The sequence below is a fragment of the Micrasema longulum genome, unplaced genomic scaffold, assembly GCF_059751315.1.
Source record: "Micrasema longulum isolate JH-2025_06_02 unplaced genomic scaffold, ASM5975131v1 h1tg001754l, whole genome shotgun sequence".
Taxonomy (NCBI): domain Eukaryota; kingdom Metazoa; phylum Arthropoda; class Insecta; order Trichoptera; family Brachycentridae; genus Micrasema; species Micrasema longulum.
Window position 1 is genome coordinate 2121 of NW_028278930.1, and position 16406 is coordinate 18526.

The window sequence follows — 16406 nt, forward strand, 5'->3', positions numbered from 1 at the left end:
ACGTCCTGGATGTCCACTGTTTAATGTTTGTCGGCAGTTAGTGTCAGACATACGGGACACAAACCTGACTTGGGAGGATGCGCAGAAGCTGGCAGCCGACAGAAATGCTTGGAGGATCTTTGTGGACACCGTATGCTCCAACTAGGGAGCGAACATTGAATAATGAATAATGAATGAAACGCCTTAAATTATTACAATCTATAATATTACAAGAGTCTTTAAAAGAACGCAGATACATCAAAACGCTCCTTTAAAAATAAACCGAATTAACTCAAAAAATAGGTAAAACGAGATTTTACAATAAAACGAATTAAACGCGTGAAAAGAATAAGTACAGTTCAACAGGCTCCTTATTTAAAGCTATACAAGCGAGATAGAAGATCGTCCATCTCTTTTTGATTTACTCGGCCGCTTCCTTCGGGATTCACATCACGCGACGAATCAGTGTTACGCCGACAGTGTTCAAAGTGAATCCTTGTTCCCGTGGACGAATATCTATTATTTCATTTTATGATTAAAAGGTAAGGAAATAATTCATAATTATTTTAATTATAAATCGTGTTTTTGAGACTTGTTCCTCTTTATTTTTTTAAATCGTATAAATAATATTGAACTACTTAGACTTAACTCATTTTTTTATTAAAAACTACGATAGATTTGAAACACTAATCAGACTTGTTGCATTTTATTTCTAAAAGAAGTACAATTAGTTTGAGTCATTATAGTTTACATCGGTTTATTGTTAAAAATAATAATAAAAAATAGTTTGATTATCATTTCATGCAGTTTATTTTAAAAAGTGATGTGAATGTTCTTTAGCATAATTTAATTTGTTTCTGTTTTAGATAAAAATGTCATTGCGAATCCGAAAAATTATGGGCTTAGTCCAATCATCCGAAATTTCTGAAAGGGAAAAAGTCTCTAATTCAACGCCTGGAGAAACCTTATCGAATATTGATAACGACGCAGTAAGTAATTAAATACCTACGTTTTTTTTTCATTTAAAGCGTGCTACTCACACACCTGCCGCAGAGACAATCTGGCCCGTTACACGTAGCCCTACCAGTAAGTTATTGTCCCCACCGGTAGGACTAAGTAAAATTTAATGTATTTAATGTAAGTTTAGTCCTACCGGTAGGGACAACAGTCCCTGCGGCAGGTGTGTGAGTAGCTCGCTTAACATGGGCACAATGTATAAAAATTTATTATTTTTTCAGCTGCCTAAAAGTAAAAATGTGAACCTGTGCGACAGTGGATCTTCGTTGATTATAAATAATTTAACAATAAATGAAAGTCATTCAAACGATACAGAAGTAAGGTTTTACTTAATGCAAAATCTGATATTTTTGTGTTCACTTATTGTATTATATTATTACCAATACTAAATACCTAACTATTTTCCAGAAACCAACAGAAAAAGACGAGCTACACCCTATGCGGGATTCCCCCCAGAACGATGTAAGTTAAATGTTGCCACTTTTTCTGCTCGTATTATGATAATTAATTCCATAAATTACCATCGATAACTTACTTAAACAAAATTACAGGATCCTCAACTATGTACCTCGGTTGAAACTGAAGTGTCGATAAATAAATCGCGGCCTAACATTGAAATCAAAATAAATCTTGTACCGGAGTACGACAGTGACAGCTTTTCGTATGAAGACGAGAAAGAAAATACCAAGGTAGTTGAAGAAATGAAGCTACCGTCGAGACGGATTTCTTCTTCTTCAAGTTCACCATGCTCGTCCTCGTCGTCGTCCTCATCATCGTCGTCGTCTTCGTCTTCGAATTCATCTCAAGAAATTTCAACCGAGCCAACTGGAGAGAGCGGCAAGTCACAGGGTCACTTAGCTTCAGCCATTATACGCACGGCTACTGAATTAGAAGAAGATAATAGTATGGAGAATACAGAGCGAAGCGATTACAGATCTGATGTATGTGATATAATATGAAATAATTAATTAATTTTCTCTTTTAATTTATTTCTTATTTAATTAATTAATAAAAATATTCCTCTTTTAGACTTCGAATGCCACTGGTTCACGAATACGAAGATCTTGTGCGATGAACTCTTCAATAACCATTTATTCTCCTATGTACACTGATGAAAGCGACTTAGATGACGACGTGGATGATCCTAATTTCGATTTTGAGGACAGATTCGGAAAGATTTCTCAGCACAGAAAAAAGAATTTCCTAATTCCATCATGCTCGGATTCTTCAAGCTCTGATATTGACACTGCAACACAGAGCTTAAAAAAAAGAGGTCTTAAAAGGGTAAAAAATCCTGCTAAATGGAGACAAAACAGAGTAAAAAAGATGCGTAACGAAGGAAGAGCTTATGTGTCAATGTCTAAAACTCGCAAAAATAAGCCCTCACGTTGTCTCAAGACTCCCTGTAATGAGAAGTGTAAATTAAAATGCATAGACAAAATAGACACTCAGGGAAGATATGAAATTTTTGATAAATTTTGGCAACTTGGTGATTTAAATAAGCAAAGAGCATTCACAAAAACTTGTATGGTTGATATAGAACCTCAATATAAATATACTAACGCCCAAACTCCCCGTCGCCCCAATAAGGCGTTCTACTTGACACTGGACAATAATAGAATTAGAGTGTGCAAAACTTTTTTTTAGTTTAAGTACTTTAGATATCAGTGATAGAATGATTTACACCATCATAACGAACACAAATGAGATGGGCTTCATAGAGGAGAAACGTGGCAAACATGGCAATAACAAAAAATTGGATCCTGAATTATTAGCTGAAATCAGAAAACACATTGAATCTATTCCTCGAATAGAAGGACACTATGTTAGAGCTCACAGTACAAGAGAGTATATTGAAGGAGGTAAGACAATTAAAGATTTGTACAGAGACTTTACAGGATTGCAAACTAAAAATAATAAAGAGGTTGGTAACTACATTTCTTACTATAAAATTTTTACAACAGAGTTTAATTTAAGTTTTCACAAACCAAAAAAAGACCAATGCGACCAATGTGTTGCCTATGCAAACTTAAATGGTAATGAAAAAGAAAAAGAAGAAGAAAAGTATCAAATACATCTTAAAGAGAAAGAACTAAGTATGAAGGAGAAATTGAATGACAGGAGAAATGTAAACAATGAAAATAAAGTCGTAATTTACGATTTAGAAGCGGTATTGCAATGTCTCAGAGGTGACACTTCGGCTTTTTATTATAAAAGCAAGTTGAACAGTTACAACCTGACATTGACCGAACTCAATAATAAAGAAGGCAAACATGCATATGACAATGTTTACTGTTATTTCTGGACTGAGTCAGATGCAAAAAGAGGAGCGATTGAGATTGGGTCGTGTGTCTGGGAATATTTGAAAGGCATTAGTTCTGATGGAGAAGCTGCGAAAAACATAATATTCTACTCCGACAATTGCTGTGGACAGAACAAGAATGAGTTCATTGCAACCTTATATATGTATGCTGTGTATTATTTAAACATAAACAGTATAACTCATAAATTTTTAATTAGGGGCCACACCCAAAATGAGGCCGATAGTGTACACAGTCTTATAGAAAAAGAGGTCAAGAAAAATCTCAAGTCTGGACCTATTTACACTCCAGACCAGTATATTGCCTTAATCAAAAACGCAAAAAAGAGTAGTCCAGCTACAAGTGTTCATGAAATGAGTTTCAACTCATTCTCAAATTTATAAGAGTTACAAGAGGAGTGGGGGTATAATTTCAGTACCAACACAAATGGTCAAAATGTTATGTGGAATGAAATCAAACATTTAAAAATTACTAAAAGCGATCCATTTACATTTTGTTACAAAACGTCTTATTATGACAGTGAGTATAAAGAAGTGAACGTTAGAAATAAACGAAAGAAAATGATACCTCTCGAAGAAATAACGATTAAACAAGTATATTCTAAAAAACAGGAACTAAGCGCAAATAAAAAGAAGGACTTAAAAGAGTTAATAACTAAAGGATTAATCCCCTCATTTTACGCAAATTTTTATAATTCCATTTTTTAATAAGATATCGTTACATACTGGTTTGTGATTGACATCCTTAATAAAATGTAATCACAATCATATAAAAAATAACGACATCTTATTAAAATTCGGATTTTTTTTACTAAATGTTTATTGATTATTTTTTAAATCTATTCTTAAGAATTATTTTTGATCTCGTTTCTGCCAATGAATATTATAATATTACTAATACGTAATACCCGACCCCGCGGCAATTTTCAAATATCCCTACTTAACGGATACCTACGTCATCATAACTGCTATCTGTATGCCAAATTTGAGCCCGATAGATCAGTCAGTCAGTCATTTTAAATAAAATTATTGTTTCATTACTGTCAATATTACAGAGTTCTAAGAGAAATATTATTTACTGATTGTGATTATAACTGCTGCATTCCTAAGTGATCTCAATATTATTAAGATAATAATATAATAATATAAGAGAACAAGACTGCTATTATAAAAAAAATAATAATGGTCTTTTATAATGCTAAGCAAAGTTCATTTTTAATTATTTTTTGTTGATTTTGTATTAAGATTTCAATAAAATTATTATAAAAATAAAATGTGTTTCTTATTATATTTAGTTATTAAATTTATTTGTAAAGATATTTACAAGTTAGTAGTCAGGTTATTATATTCTAAGCCCCTAACTTTTTATATAGGTACCTTAAATTACAGATCAATTCATAATTTTATCATTGATTTAACATTAAATAGAATTAACCCTAAGTTATTATAATAATTGACTTTTTTGTTAGTGTTAAACAGTAATAACTCCTAAAGTCAAATATTGTCATTTTATATTTTACTAATAAAGTACATTATATCCTAAAGTTTAATACATAATATCAGTTTTTTTAAAACAAAACTGTAATAATAAGTTTTGTGTTAAGTCGAAATTTAAAAATAATTTTTCTTTTTAATCAAAAACAGAACTAAGTCACTAATAATATTTTTAAACTTAAATATCTTATAAAATATGCTTAACACTAGATATTTATAAATATAAATTGAAAGAATATTTTATTCACAATGCGTGAAACACCTTTACATCTCTGTAGAATGTCCATATTTAAAAATATTCTTCAAAACATAGTTGACGCCAAACTTGCAAAACTTTAACTGCAATTTCCCAACAATCATGATTTTTTAGTTATTTCAGTTTATTATTAAAGGAGCGAAAAGTCATATTTTCGTAATTAAATTGTAAAAGAGGAGAATAAAATTTATGAAGTGATTAAATTCCAAAGAGTATGATATTGTGATTCCATTAACTTTTCATCTTCAACTTAGTTTCGAATCTTCCCTGTCTCGGGACTTGGGAGCAAAGTATCACAAACTGCTGGCGATTCCCAAAAGAGTTTAAAATAAATCGATTAAATGGTGACCCCGAGAGTACATTAATACCATAAATCTATCCTCGCGGACTTCTCAAACTTTTAGAGTGTCACAACATTAATTTATCGCCCCTTTTAGCTATCGAAAACTTTTTATCATTTAGGTGTTACTCTCTCGAGTGCAAACTTTGGAAATGTTCCTTGAATACGATATTCTTCCACCATGCGCGAGACTTTTTAGCTTTTTAACTCAATTTATCGATATGATGATTTGGGTATCTAGCCATTTTTAGTAACCAACCTGTTTAACTACGTTGCTTGAGGTTTTTCATAGTTTCGATAATTATTTATTAATTCATTGGATTCTTTGTTCAAAAATCGTAACATAAAAATATGGTACCATTTAACACATATTACAAATCATAAAATAAAATATCCTTTCGTTAAAAAAAAAACTGCCATATATGGAGAGTGTGTCGGGTGCTCGGATATTTGAACAAAATATTATTTTTTTTACTGTCTAAGCAAATAACAACAGTTACATGAAGAAACATGAATGCAAGAAACTGAACAAAAAGAACATAAAACTATGTTGCAAAGACAAACAAGGGCAAAACAATAATGGTATACAATATATTCATAAAAATGAAAGACATAAGACTTAGAGCTAAACCATGCCAATCCAACTTCATCCTACACTGTTTAGTCGCGAAGAGATCTACGAAAAGTGGTCTCCGTGGTGTAGAGGTCAAGACGCTTGACTCACGCACGGAAGGTTCCGGGTTTGATTCCCGGTGAGAACACAAAAATTAAAATGTGATTTTTCTCAAGCCTGGGTGCTCTGTGAGGTAATCCACTATTGTAATTAGGCCTCCTGGGCTGTTGTGGTGCAAAAAAAATGTAATAAAAAATAAATAAAAGATCTTTCCCAAATAATTCCAAGTCGTGTGATGAATCGACAAAATTTTAATGTCAAATGAAATCTTTTCGAATAGATTGATATATAATTCAATGATGTAATCAGTTAGACTAGAGCATTTTATATAGTTTATAGGTATAATGGATGTAGGTATGTAAAATATATATTAGATACAGTTTAAAGTTATAAACTATGCAAAAATGTAGAGGAAGCGAGGTCTGTATGCAAAGATATAGTGATATTGCGTTCTATCCTCTCTGCCTACTCCTAGGGGAAAACGGCGTGATGTTTTGTTTGTTTGTAGGTATAATATTGACTGTTTTTTGAACGAGGAAGTCCCAAAGTAATATTTCATTTAATTTAAAAAATGTTTTTACATGGTCAAGCGGTCCAATAAACGAATCACACAACAAAAGATCTGTGGCTTGGCTCTATAAGTGTTTATTTCTAGAAATAGACACAAAACCGAAAAATACGCACTCCAGAGCACCCTTCTCTATGTGTTAAACAACTTATAAATGAAATATATGTTCATTGTTTTTATTAAAACACACATAAGAATATATTTCAAGATATAAAATTACAAATTTAAAATTGAAAAATATTCCAGTTTTTTAATTGACCCTCTATAAAATGGTGATAAGAAAAATATGTAATCTGACATTGACCCTTCAAACCGCAAACCACAGAGAAAAATATAGTTTTTTCTCGTTTGTTTTTATTTATACATTCCTTCCCGCGATAAAAATGAAAATGAAAATTATACTTAAAATTTGAATATCCTGAATATTAAAGACATGATTGATCTTTAAATCAAGTACAAAGACAAGTTGGAGATCAAAATACCTGGCGCGCCTTTGACAGTGGTATTTGACAGTCAGAAAGAAATAATATAATAAAAGTGTTTTAACCTCTTGCGTCCGCGTTATGTTATTTTTCTAGCCATTTATCTATAAGCATATTACAACAGGAATTCATATCATTTAAGAGCAGTAAAATGAAGGTCTACATAGTGATGTACATGGCTTGGGACATGTCATTGGCTGGTTTAAAGCCATACACTGTGAATGCCTCCTTGAGCCTTGATGACGCTTACATACGTTATAAGGCATTAAGTTTTGTGGTCGTGGACATTCACGACTGACAGTTTGTCAGCAGTTCCAATTCGATTTACGGGAAGCGAACCTGACTTGGACGGATGCACGTGAGCTCCGCTTTCGCGTCAAACGTGGATTTAATAAGTATTTAACATATATAATTAATTTGATAGATACTAGAACAAATATTACAAACATTATTTTTAAGAAAAAAATCTCGGCATTGGCTGATCTGTCATTGGCAGGTTTAAGTGATTTTTTAACACACTGTGTAAAATTCGGCATATGTCCATGTTTGAATATATATAAATACGCGCATCTTTAATTAAATCGGGCTGTGGTCCCGTAGCTAGTATTGTTGACTCACAGAAAAGAGGTCCAAGGTTCGAACACTCTACCCTAACTTGATTTTCATTTTTTAATAGTAAGCTATGTACAATTCGTTGAAAATGGCCGCTTAAATTACTAAGTATCAATTTTCATGAACGTCTCCACAACGAACGTAAATTCCAGTATTTTTATACAAATATTTAATTTACTTAAATACTCAGGCTTAAATGAGTTAAGTCTGGATATAATACCACGATGTCTCGGCTGGAAGGTCACCTATGTGTCCCATTGTTTTGTAATTCACTTTGAAACTCTCTCTTTATAGGATTGGTACTGTCAGATGCAATAAAATGCATTTCATGGTAAAAATAACACCTTATGCGCTTTATCTTTGATCAAGCACTAATACGACAAATAACATACAAAGTTATGGGCATTCGATGTAGTCACAGCTGTATTTGATTAACTTTATACGTTGCGATTCAACTTAAAATGATAGAAAAATATTGGGAGTTAAGGTTAAAAATAATAGGAACTTGAATGAATTTTTGCTGTTTTGCAAAATATGGTGTTATTTTAGCCTTTTTACATCGGGCAATACCACAGATGACTTTATCGTGAAACTTCAACATTAGGCTTGAATGCCAATATCAAGTATTAACTAAATTATTTCATGGTGTTCAACTTGTCAAATTTCGTGCCAAAAAAAAAGTATTTTCGGTAAATTTTACTACAATACTTTTTTCAAAAAAATCTGCAGCTGAAGCACATAGTATTCAGCATTTATGCACTTATTGCACTTATGATCAACTGGGTGTAGTGTATTATGAGGTCCTTAAACCCAACAACGTAATTTTGCAGCATGACAACGCTTGATCAAAACATACTTGGAAATGCTCAAATGAAAGTCCTGCCCCATTCACCGTATTTACTGGACATTGAATTATCACTTGTTCTATTTGATGACTCACGGCCTGGATGAGCAGCACCTCCATTCTTATGAAGATGCCAAAAAATTCGTTGAGAAATAAGGCGCCGAACCGGAGTCGTGGATATCATGAATCGTGCAGCGAAATTAAAATGGCAGTGGTCAGGACACTTGGCGAGACAAAATGATGACAAGTGGACACCCAGAACAATAAAATAGAGACCATGGGCAAAGAGTGCTGGAAGGCCACAGAAAAGATGAGTCGATGACATCGCCTCTATTACCGGTAAAACATGGATGATGAAAGCGGGTGATAGTAAGGAATGGAGACGTTTGGAAGAGGCCTTTATCCAGCAATGGAGAAAATAAGGCTGAAGAATAAGAAAAAACAAAATAAATCGTTCTTTGAGATGGTATTATTATGCTACTAGAAATATGAGAGAAAGTAATCGCTGGCGATGGACAATACTTCCAATGACAATTCCGTTTTTTTTAAAGCGTTAATTTTCACGAGAAAACAGTGAGAACTTTTTCACGTCCCCAATATAATCATATGATTCTTCATTTTTGTTGTATATCATCACTGTAATCAATCAAGTAAATGTGTTGTATGACTCCTGCGTAAAGAAGCGATATTAAAAAAGTTTAGATTCTTTTGATTTATTTCCGCACAGACAAGCAAAAACAAATTTAAGCACGACCACGGGCTGTTACACTACATTTAGATGAAAAGTCAGCTTAATACTTACAAGAAAATATTATACAAAGTTATAATCAGTGAAAAACTGAAATGAAATTATTAATATCTACTTAAGAGAGATTCAAAGTATCAAAGAAGAAAATCACTTACAGAGTAAGATATTTAGTTACGTAGTGAGAACATCAAAAGGCTTTTAAGGAATGGAATTCACCTGTAACGACTCATTAGGGATTATAATTCTATTAATAAAGTTTAAATAATTGCCGTTGTACAAATAATAACAATTCGTTTTAATCAATTGAACAATCTTAATTTTTCAGCATCATGTTTTTAATAATCACAAAATAACATTACCATCATTATAAAAACATCTTTAATTTTCATTCACGAAACGGTAATTTTTTTTTTCATATTCGTCAAAACTCATTGCATTAATTTTTATATTTTTTGTACAAATTAATAAGTTGGCCACATTGAAATGTTCACTTTTTTAAAAAAGAAAGTACATTGGATTTTTAATAATCAATAAGTCGTTTTTGAATTTCATATTTGAAAAACCGGTCAACAATTAAACGTCTTGATTATTCATAAAAAATCACATATCATTAAAAAATATATTTAATCGAATCTTGATACTTAAAATGATTGATATAAAAAATCACACTTCTATATAGCATCCTGTATCAATAACTATTGTTGACAAATTTGGAAATAAAAAATAATAAATTTGGTAATGTATCTAAAATGAAACAAATTTATTGGATTATAATTCGACTTTATTTTTTAAAATATACAAAGGGTATATTGTGACGCGTTTTGTCTCGTTAGGACATTTTCAAACAAATTTATTTTGGATACATTACCAAATTTAATATGGAATTTTTCCAATTGTCTGCATACTCAATAAATAAAAAATAATACTTCGATTTAACTCATTTGACATAAATAACAAAAAATGCATGTTTGCAATTTTAGATGATAAAAATTAACCAAAACTTTATTTAAAATCTTTTTGTTTAAATGAAAGTTCTGAAGTCACAGTTTTTTCTAGAATAAAAGCATATCCGTTCAAAATGTACATTTTTACATTTTTTTTACTATTTGGTTAAAATCTTATAAATTTTTGCCATTTCTGATCTCAAAATGCTCCAAAGTTGCTATTATAGATAAATGCTAAGTTAAAGAGCATTTTGAGATAATAAATTGATAATATTTTAAACGAATGCAAGGGTAAAAAAAATGTAAATAGCCACTTTCCTTAATTAATCTTAAAGCGGTCCGTATCAAGTTTTGAACCGTTTCATGTTTGTCATGGCTTTAGTCGTCATTTTCTAATTTAAAATATTTCAGACGGGACATGCTGTATATTACCAAAATTTATCAGTTGGTCTGTATGACTATTGTACAATATTGTCAAGTTCAGACACTTTAAAAAAAGGTCAAGGTATTTTTTTGATGATGATATCAATCTTATAGTTAATATCCTATATCTGTCAGAAGCTATGAAGGTACCTTTTGCGGACGTGATCTATTCAAATAAATTTAAATGCCATATCATAACATTATTTCGTTTCGTTTGATGAACAACATTAAATGGACGCAAATATCGAATAAAAAAAAAATATGATGAAAAGGTACAATGTTGTTTAAGTAAAGAATTTTTTAGTGAAAACTACCATAGACAAAACGGAAAGGAGCGTTCGGATATCGCATTTTTAACATTTTGAATATGTCAAAATCCGTTTTTATTTTAAATAAAAAGAGAATTTGTTTTTGCAAATTACATTTCGCCGCATTTCGACCAATACAAAAAGCTGTAACAGATTCAAATGATTGTGCTTTTGAGATAAATGTTACCTGGAAACCATTAAATCTATAATTATTTAAAGGCATATAGTAAACCAAAGCATTTACAAGGCTTATGATTAGTTATTTTTAAAGATTTTTTATCGTTTACATTAACCATTTACTGTTGTTTGCCCTTCCGTGTTATCAAAATTATTTCCAAAGTTTTTATTGCATTGGCAAAGTATCTCGATAGATTTTTGGGGCTACACCTGAGGAAAATATTCTTTATTCAATGTGTTCAACGCGTTCACACATTCCGACAATCAGCAATAATAATAATTACTTGTGTTTGAATATGTAAGAACCTAATTGAGATGTTAATTCACCGGTCGCCAGCATCAAAACCCCACAAGAGACGAGAAATTAACTGTGTAATTTATGCCAAGACAAGAACGCTTTTACGCAAACATTTGTTGATGATTTATTTTCAAACAAGTACGACAATATTGTGGGAGTCTGTTTTTTAGGCAAATACTGCTTTAAAAGATTTGACCAATAAAAACAGATATCGTAAAAATAATTAAAATTCTTATGGTCTATATAGTTCTTGAATAGAGAATTGAAGAAAATGGATCTTCAAATTCACAGTTTATGAAGTAATCTCGTAAAATAGCAAACGACAGATTTTTACTCCGGCAAGTATAATATAAAAAAATGTTGACTTCCATAATATGTTATATTCTAAACACATTTTTTTCATAATTGTTAGGATGTACACAAACATTAATATCACGAAAATTCGTCAATAAATTAAGTATATCGCAGCTCGGGGAGAGTAGTGGCAAAACTCAAATAACTAATTTTTACGAAGAGCATAAACACAGTCTGGGCAATCAGTAAACAAACATTCATTAGCGAAATAAAAAGCATAACGTAATGCTCGCTCACTTGGGTCATCTTATTTGAATTTTTCTTTCTATTAGGTGTCCAGCGGCAAATTTTAGATCTTAATCTTAAATAACGTTTGAATTCAAGCAGCTAACCAGGAATGGGTTGGGGCGTTGAAATTGCAGGTACTGCGGATTTTTTATTTGTCATAGATTGTTGGTCGGAAGAGACGCCTGCGTTCACTATCGAGGCGTACATAACAAGCAGTGTTTTGTTTATGTGGCTAGACGTAAGTTACAATATTCGAAATTGGGTAGCCAGATTAAGAGCTTCAGAGACATCTGTTGACCGACATCGCCAATGTCCATCTTTATCTGTTTCAATTGATGAAAACATCCAGCGTGTGGGTAATTAATTAAGTATGGGAATATCTACACTAACAAGGTATTCGTCGGTTTTAAGAATCGCCTAATCATAATTGCATCAAAAAAACTAAATTTTCATCCGTATAAAATCCATGTACTGGAAACTACGGTGGCTATCAAACAAGATAAAGGAATGCCAAATACTTTTTCTACAAAAACATGACCGAGCAACATCTTGTACAGTAATGAAGTACATTTTTACCTTAAAGGTTATGTGCACTAGCGAAATTTGTTTTGATAAATTTCACCCAATTTAAAAAATATGTAAATACCACCACTGCATAGTCAGAAGGTGAATGTTTGGTGCGTTTTTGCAAGTAGAGGACTTATTGGTCCATGGTTTTTAGAAAATTATCGTGGCTAAATTGTGACGGTAAATTCTGAAAGATTTTGTGACCCGATCAAAAGTTTTCTTTGTGATGAACTTTGCAAAAGTCTTTTTAATCGAAACACTTACTATCAACGAGATGGCGCTACTTCATATACTGCGTATGCTATAAGTGCTGTAAGAGATTTATTTCCAAGAAAGTGATCTCATGCTTTGGTGACATCTTCTTGCTAGCACAATTGCCAGATATGAGTTCAGGACACTTTTTCGTGGGTCTACTTTAAGAGTTAACTTTACCAAAACCAACCTGCCACCACCGCGGAACTGAAAGAAAATATAAGGATCGAGATCGCAAAGATTTCAAGCAATCTCTGCCGACTTTTTTTAAAGGTAGACATTTAGAAAATTTTTTCTTGAAAAAAAATGTTTGCATTCACGTACTTAAAATAAAAAATAAAATTATGTAAATACCTTGTCTATTTATTTCGCTATATTTTTTTAAATTGTCACTAGACACCCAGTACCGCTGAAATAAGCGTAATAGCACTAACAACCAGAAAAAATGTTCAAAAATAGATATAATGTAATATTTAAGAGTAGACTTACCGACAAAACGGTTTCCGAAGTGTGATTGAGTAAGAACTGCTTGCAAAATTCCCAAAAGAGTGATAAACCTGCAAAAACATGAACGTTATTAAACAGAAAAAAATCAAAAGGCGAAAACGCTGAAAAATAAATACACTGTCAGATGAGTTTAAAGTCGTAACTGTTGTATGTTGTGACTGTGAGAAATGTACCTTAAACGTCAAACAGCACTACACCGTCACTGCACTTCAGCGACATTGCCTAATAAAATTTTGTATGGGCGCCGCGCAGTGTCGCGCAGCTGTAGTACAGTTTGTTTCATCCAAATCAGTAAATACAATATTTCGTAGTGCGGCAACGCGCCACTCAATTATGCATAGTGCCGGATCGTACCGCGTAGTGCCGCTTTTGTGCGGTTTGACCTTTAAACGTGTTTTTATTGATTTTTTATAATGAAAAATATATGCATGTTTAAAATTTCTACATTCATACCCGTAGTTTTTTACAAGACTCAAGATGAGGAAAGTACATTCTGGTGTCATCACCGTCAAGTAATTCTCTGCATTGAGATTAGAATGTACTTTCAAAGTGTTGTCTCTGAATACGTGCATATATTAATGTTACATTTCTTTAAATATAATATATTTTTTAAATTTAAATACACAGTCAGCATCGCTCCCCAGTTGCATTTTTTTTTCAATGCAGCGTTATTAAATCATTATCTTGTTACTTAGGTTTAAGGTGGCCAGCCGTATGCTTCTTGTGTCAGTCCAGCAACATTGAAAATAAATATTTCATATCTACCTCGTCAGGGATTGAACCTAGGACCTTTACTTCTTTTACTACACAACGAGGCGGACTTATCTCCACTCGATTTCCTTATTAGGATTGTTTACTTGAAAGCAACAATCGAGTCGAAAACACTCGTCCAGGGTTCTGATTATATTTCACGCCCAGGATTGTATTTTTTATCCGCCTGGATACAGAAAAAAAAATAGAGGCAAGTTGTATTTAGTTACAAAATCTTTAAAAACAAGATGTTTTTTTGATTTAAATACACGAATCAAATTTTATTTATATGTTTAAACGCAAAAAAAAACTGTTGGTAAGTATATATCATCATAAATATTGCAAATAATAACCTTATAATCATATTTACATCTCTCAAAGAAACATTAGCAAAAGCGCAAGACAATGATGCATTGTTACAATATTTTAAAATAGCTGCATAAATTGAACCAAGAGAAAATAAATTGAATTCATGCAACAACTTTGACTTAAAATTTTCTCGTTTCGTCAAAAATTATTATAAATTCTTAAAAACATAATATGAGCCTATTTATTTTGAATTCGTATTCCTTAAGAAATAAATGGATGAAACGTATTTTTATCTATAAGCTTAAGTCTTAAAATGCTGTGCTATAAATTTCATTCTCACGCGGTGATGTAACATCGTGTTACCTCAAGCAAAAGACAGAATATTCTGAAGTTCAGACATTTGAAAAAAAAACATCAAGACATACAAACTGTGAAATAATTGCTTCTTCACAATTTATAATAAATAAAATATAATTTAGCTCAAATTAAAACTTGCGTGCATTCCCGTTTACTGACAACAATTGACTGATTGAAAGATTTCTTCTTTTTTTGGTCTCTTTTACACATACAGCATTCACAGAACAGCGCCTGTGTCTTCATTGTTGTAAGTTCTATTTTCGTGCTCTTTCTTATAAATTTATTGTGATATTGGCATCACTTTTATTTGCATAATTATTCTTCGTATAGTAAGAAAAAATATGTTTTGTATTACAATCTAACTCATTTATGCAAATTTGTTCTTTCTTAATCCGATATCAAAATGTCCATTTGAGATTACAGAAAAAAATACAACTTTTTAATTTAAATACGAGTAAATATGATAAATATATCAAGTCTTATATCATATTATAGTTTTGTGTATGTAATATAATTTATGAAAATAAATAAATAAATATTTAGACTCGTATTATACCACAGCCAGACAAGAGCCTTAAATAATTGTAGATTTTTTTCATATATTGCTATGAATCATCTGATACAGCGCAGTGTGGGAGCTAAAATTCTTAAATTTTTTAAAGAAAAAGAGGTATTTGCGTTCTCAAAATTTTTAATACTACGCACCCAAATATTTCAATTTTCAGGGGCCATTTTCAACGAGTTGTACTGAATTCATTATAAAAAAATGGGAATCAAGTTGGGGAAGAGTAGGGTTCAAACCTCGGACCTATGACCCGATTTAACGTCTTAGGTGAATATTGTATTTTGCTTATACTCAAATAAACTAATGTTAATTAATAAAACTGTAGCTTTGAAACAAAATTTCAATTAGTTTAGATTAGGATACAATTATTGCACACCTGTCAAGAAAATTTCATGATTTATTTTATTTTTTAATAATAAATTTATTGTTTTTAAAATACAGCTATTTAAAAATAATTTCAAGTGTATTAGGTCAGTAATTCAATAAGGGCAGTTCGTAGACTACTTAAGAAAATTCTCGGGAAGTGTTATCCAATTTTATGATTGAATGCACAAATTTTCTTTCCTATTATTACAAAGATTTATCTTTTTGAACATGGCCATGCTTTGTACCTCTTTTCGTAGAAATATCAACTTCTCTGAATAAAGTCTTATTGATATTTAAAGCATTTACTTTGTGGTCAAACGGTTCGACAAATGTTTGTTAATATTAGTTTGTATTATAACCAACAAACGACTTTTATTTGTCTACAGGTTTCAAAACGTACTCGTCTCTCGTCAGAACGTTAATTACACTAACGCAAATCCCACTATACACTTCTCAGTGCTAATCTCGGACTCACGGCTCAAAGGTCCGTGGTTCAAATCCTACTCTACCCAAACTTGATTCCAATTTTCTAACAGTGAGTTATTTACAATTCGTTGAAAATGGTCCTTAAAATGAAATATTTGGGTAAATCACAAGAAAGTTTTTTTTAATAAAAAAAAACATAAACGGTAAAAACAAAGCAGAAAAAAATCTGAAAGAAAGATGTA

General features: G+C 31.5%; 1 long non-coding RNA gene across 1 annotated transcript; it reads left to right on the plus strand.

Annotated features, from left to right (window-relative positions):
• Positions 1-443: 443 nt before the first annotated feature.
• On the plus strand, positions 444-1518 carry LOC148274108 (uncharacterized). The gene is made up of 4 exons (XR_015824376.1): positions 444-521; positions 846-968; positions 1218-1313; positions 1405-1518. It is a non-coding gene; the product is annotated as an uncharacterized LOC148274108 (long non-coding RNA).
• The last annotated feature ends 14888 nt before the right edge of the window (positions 1519-16406 follow it).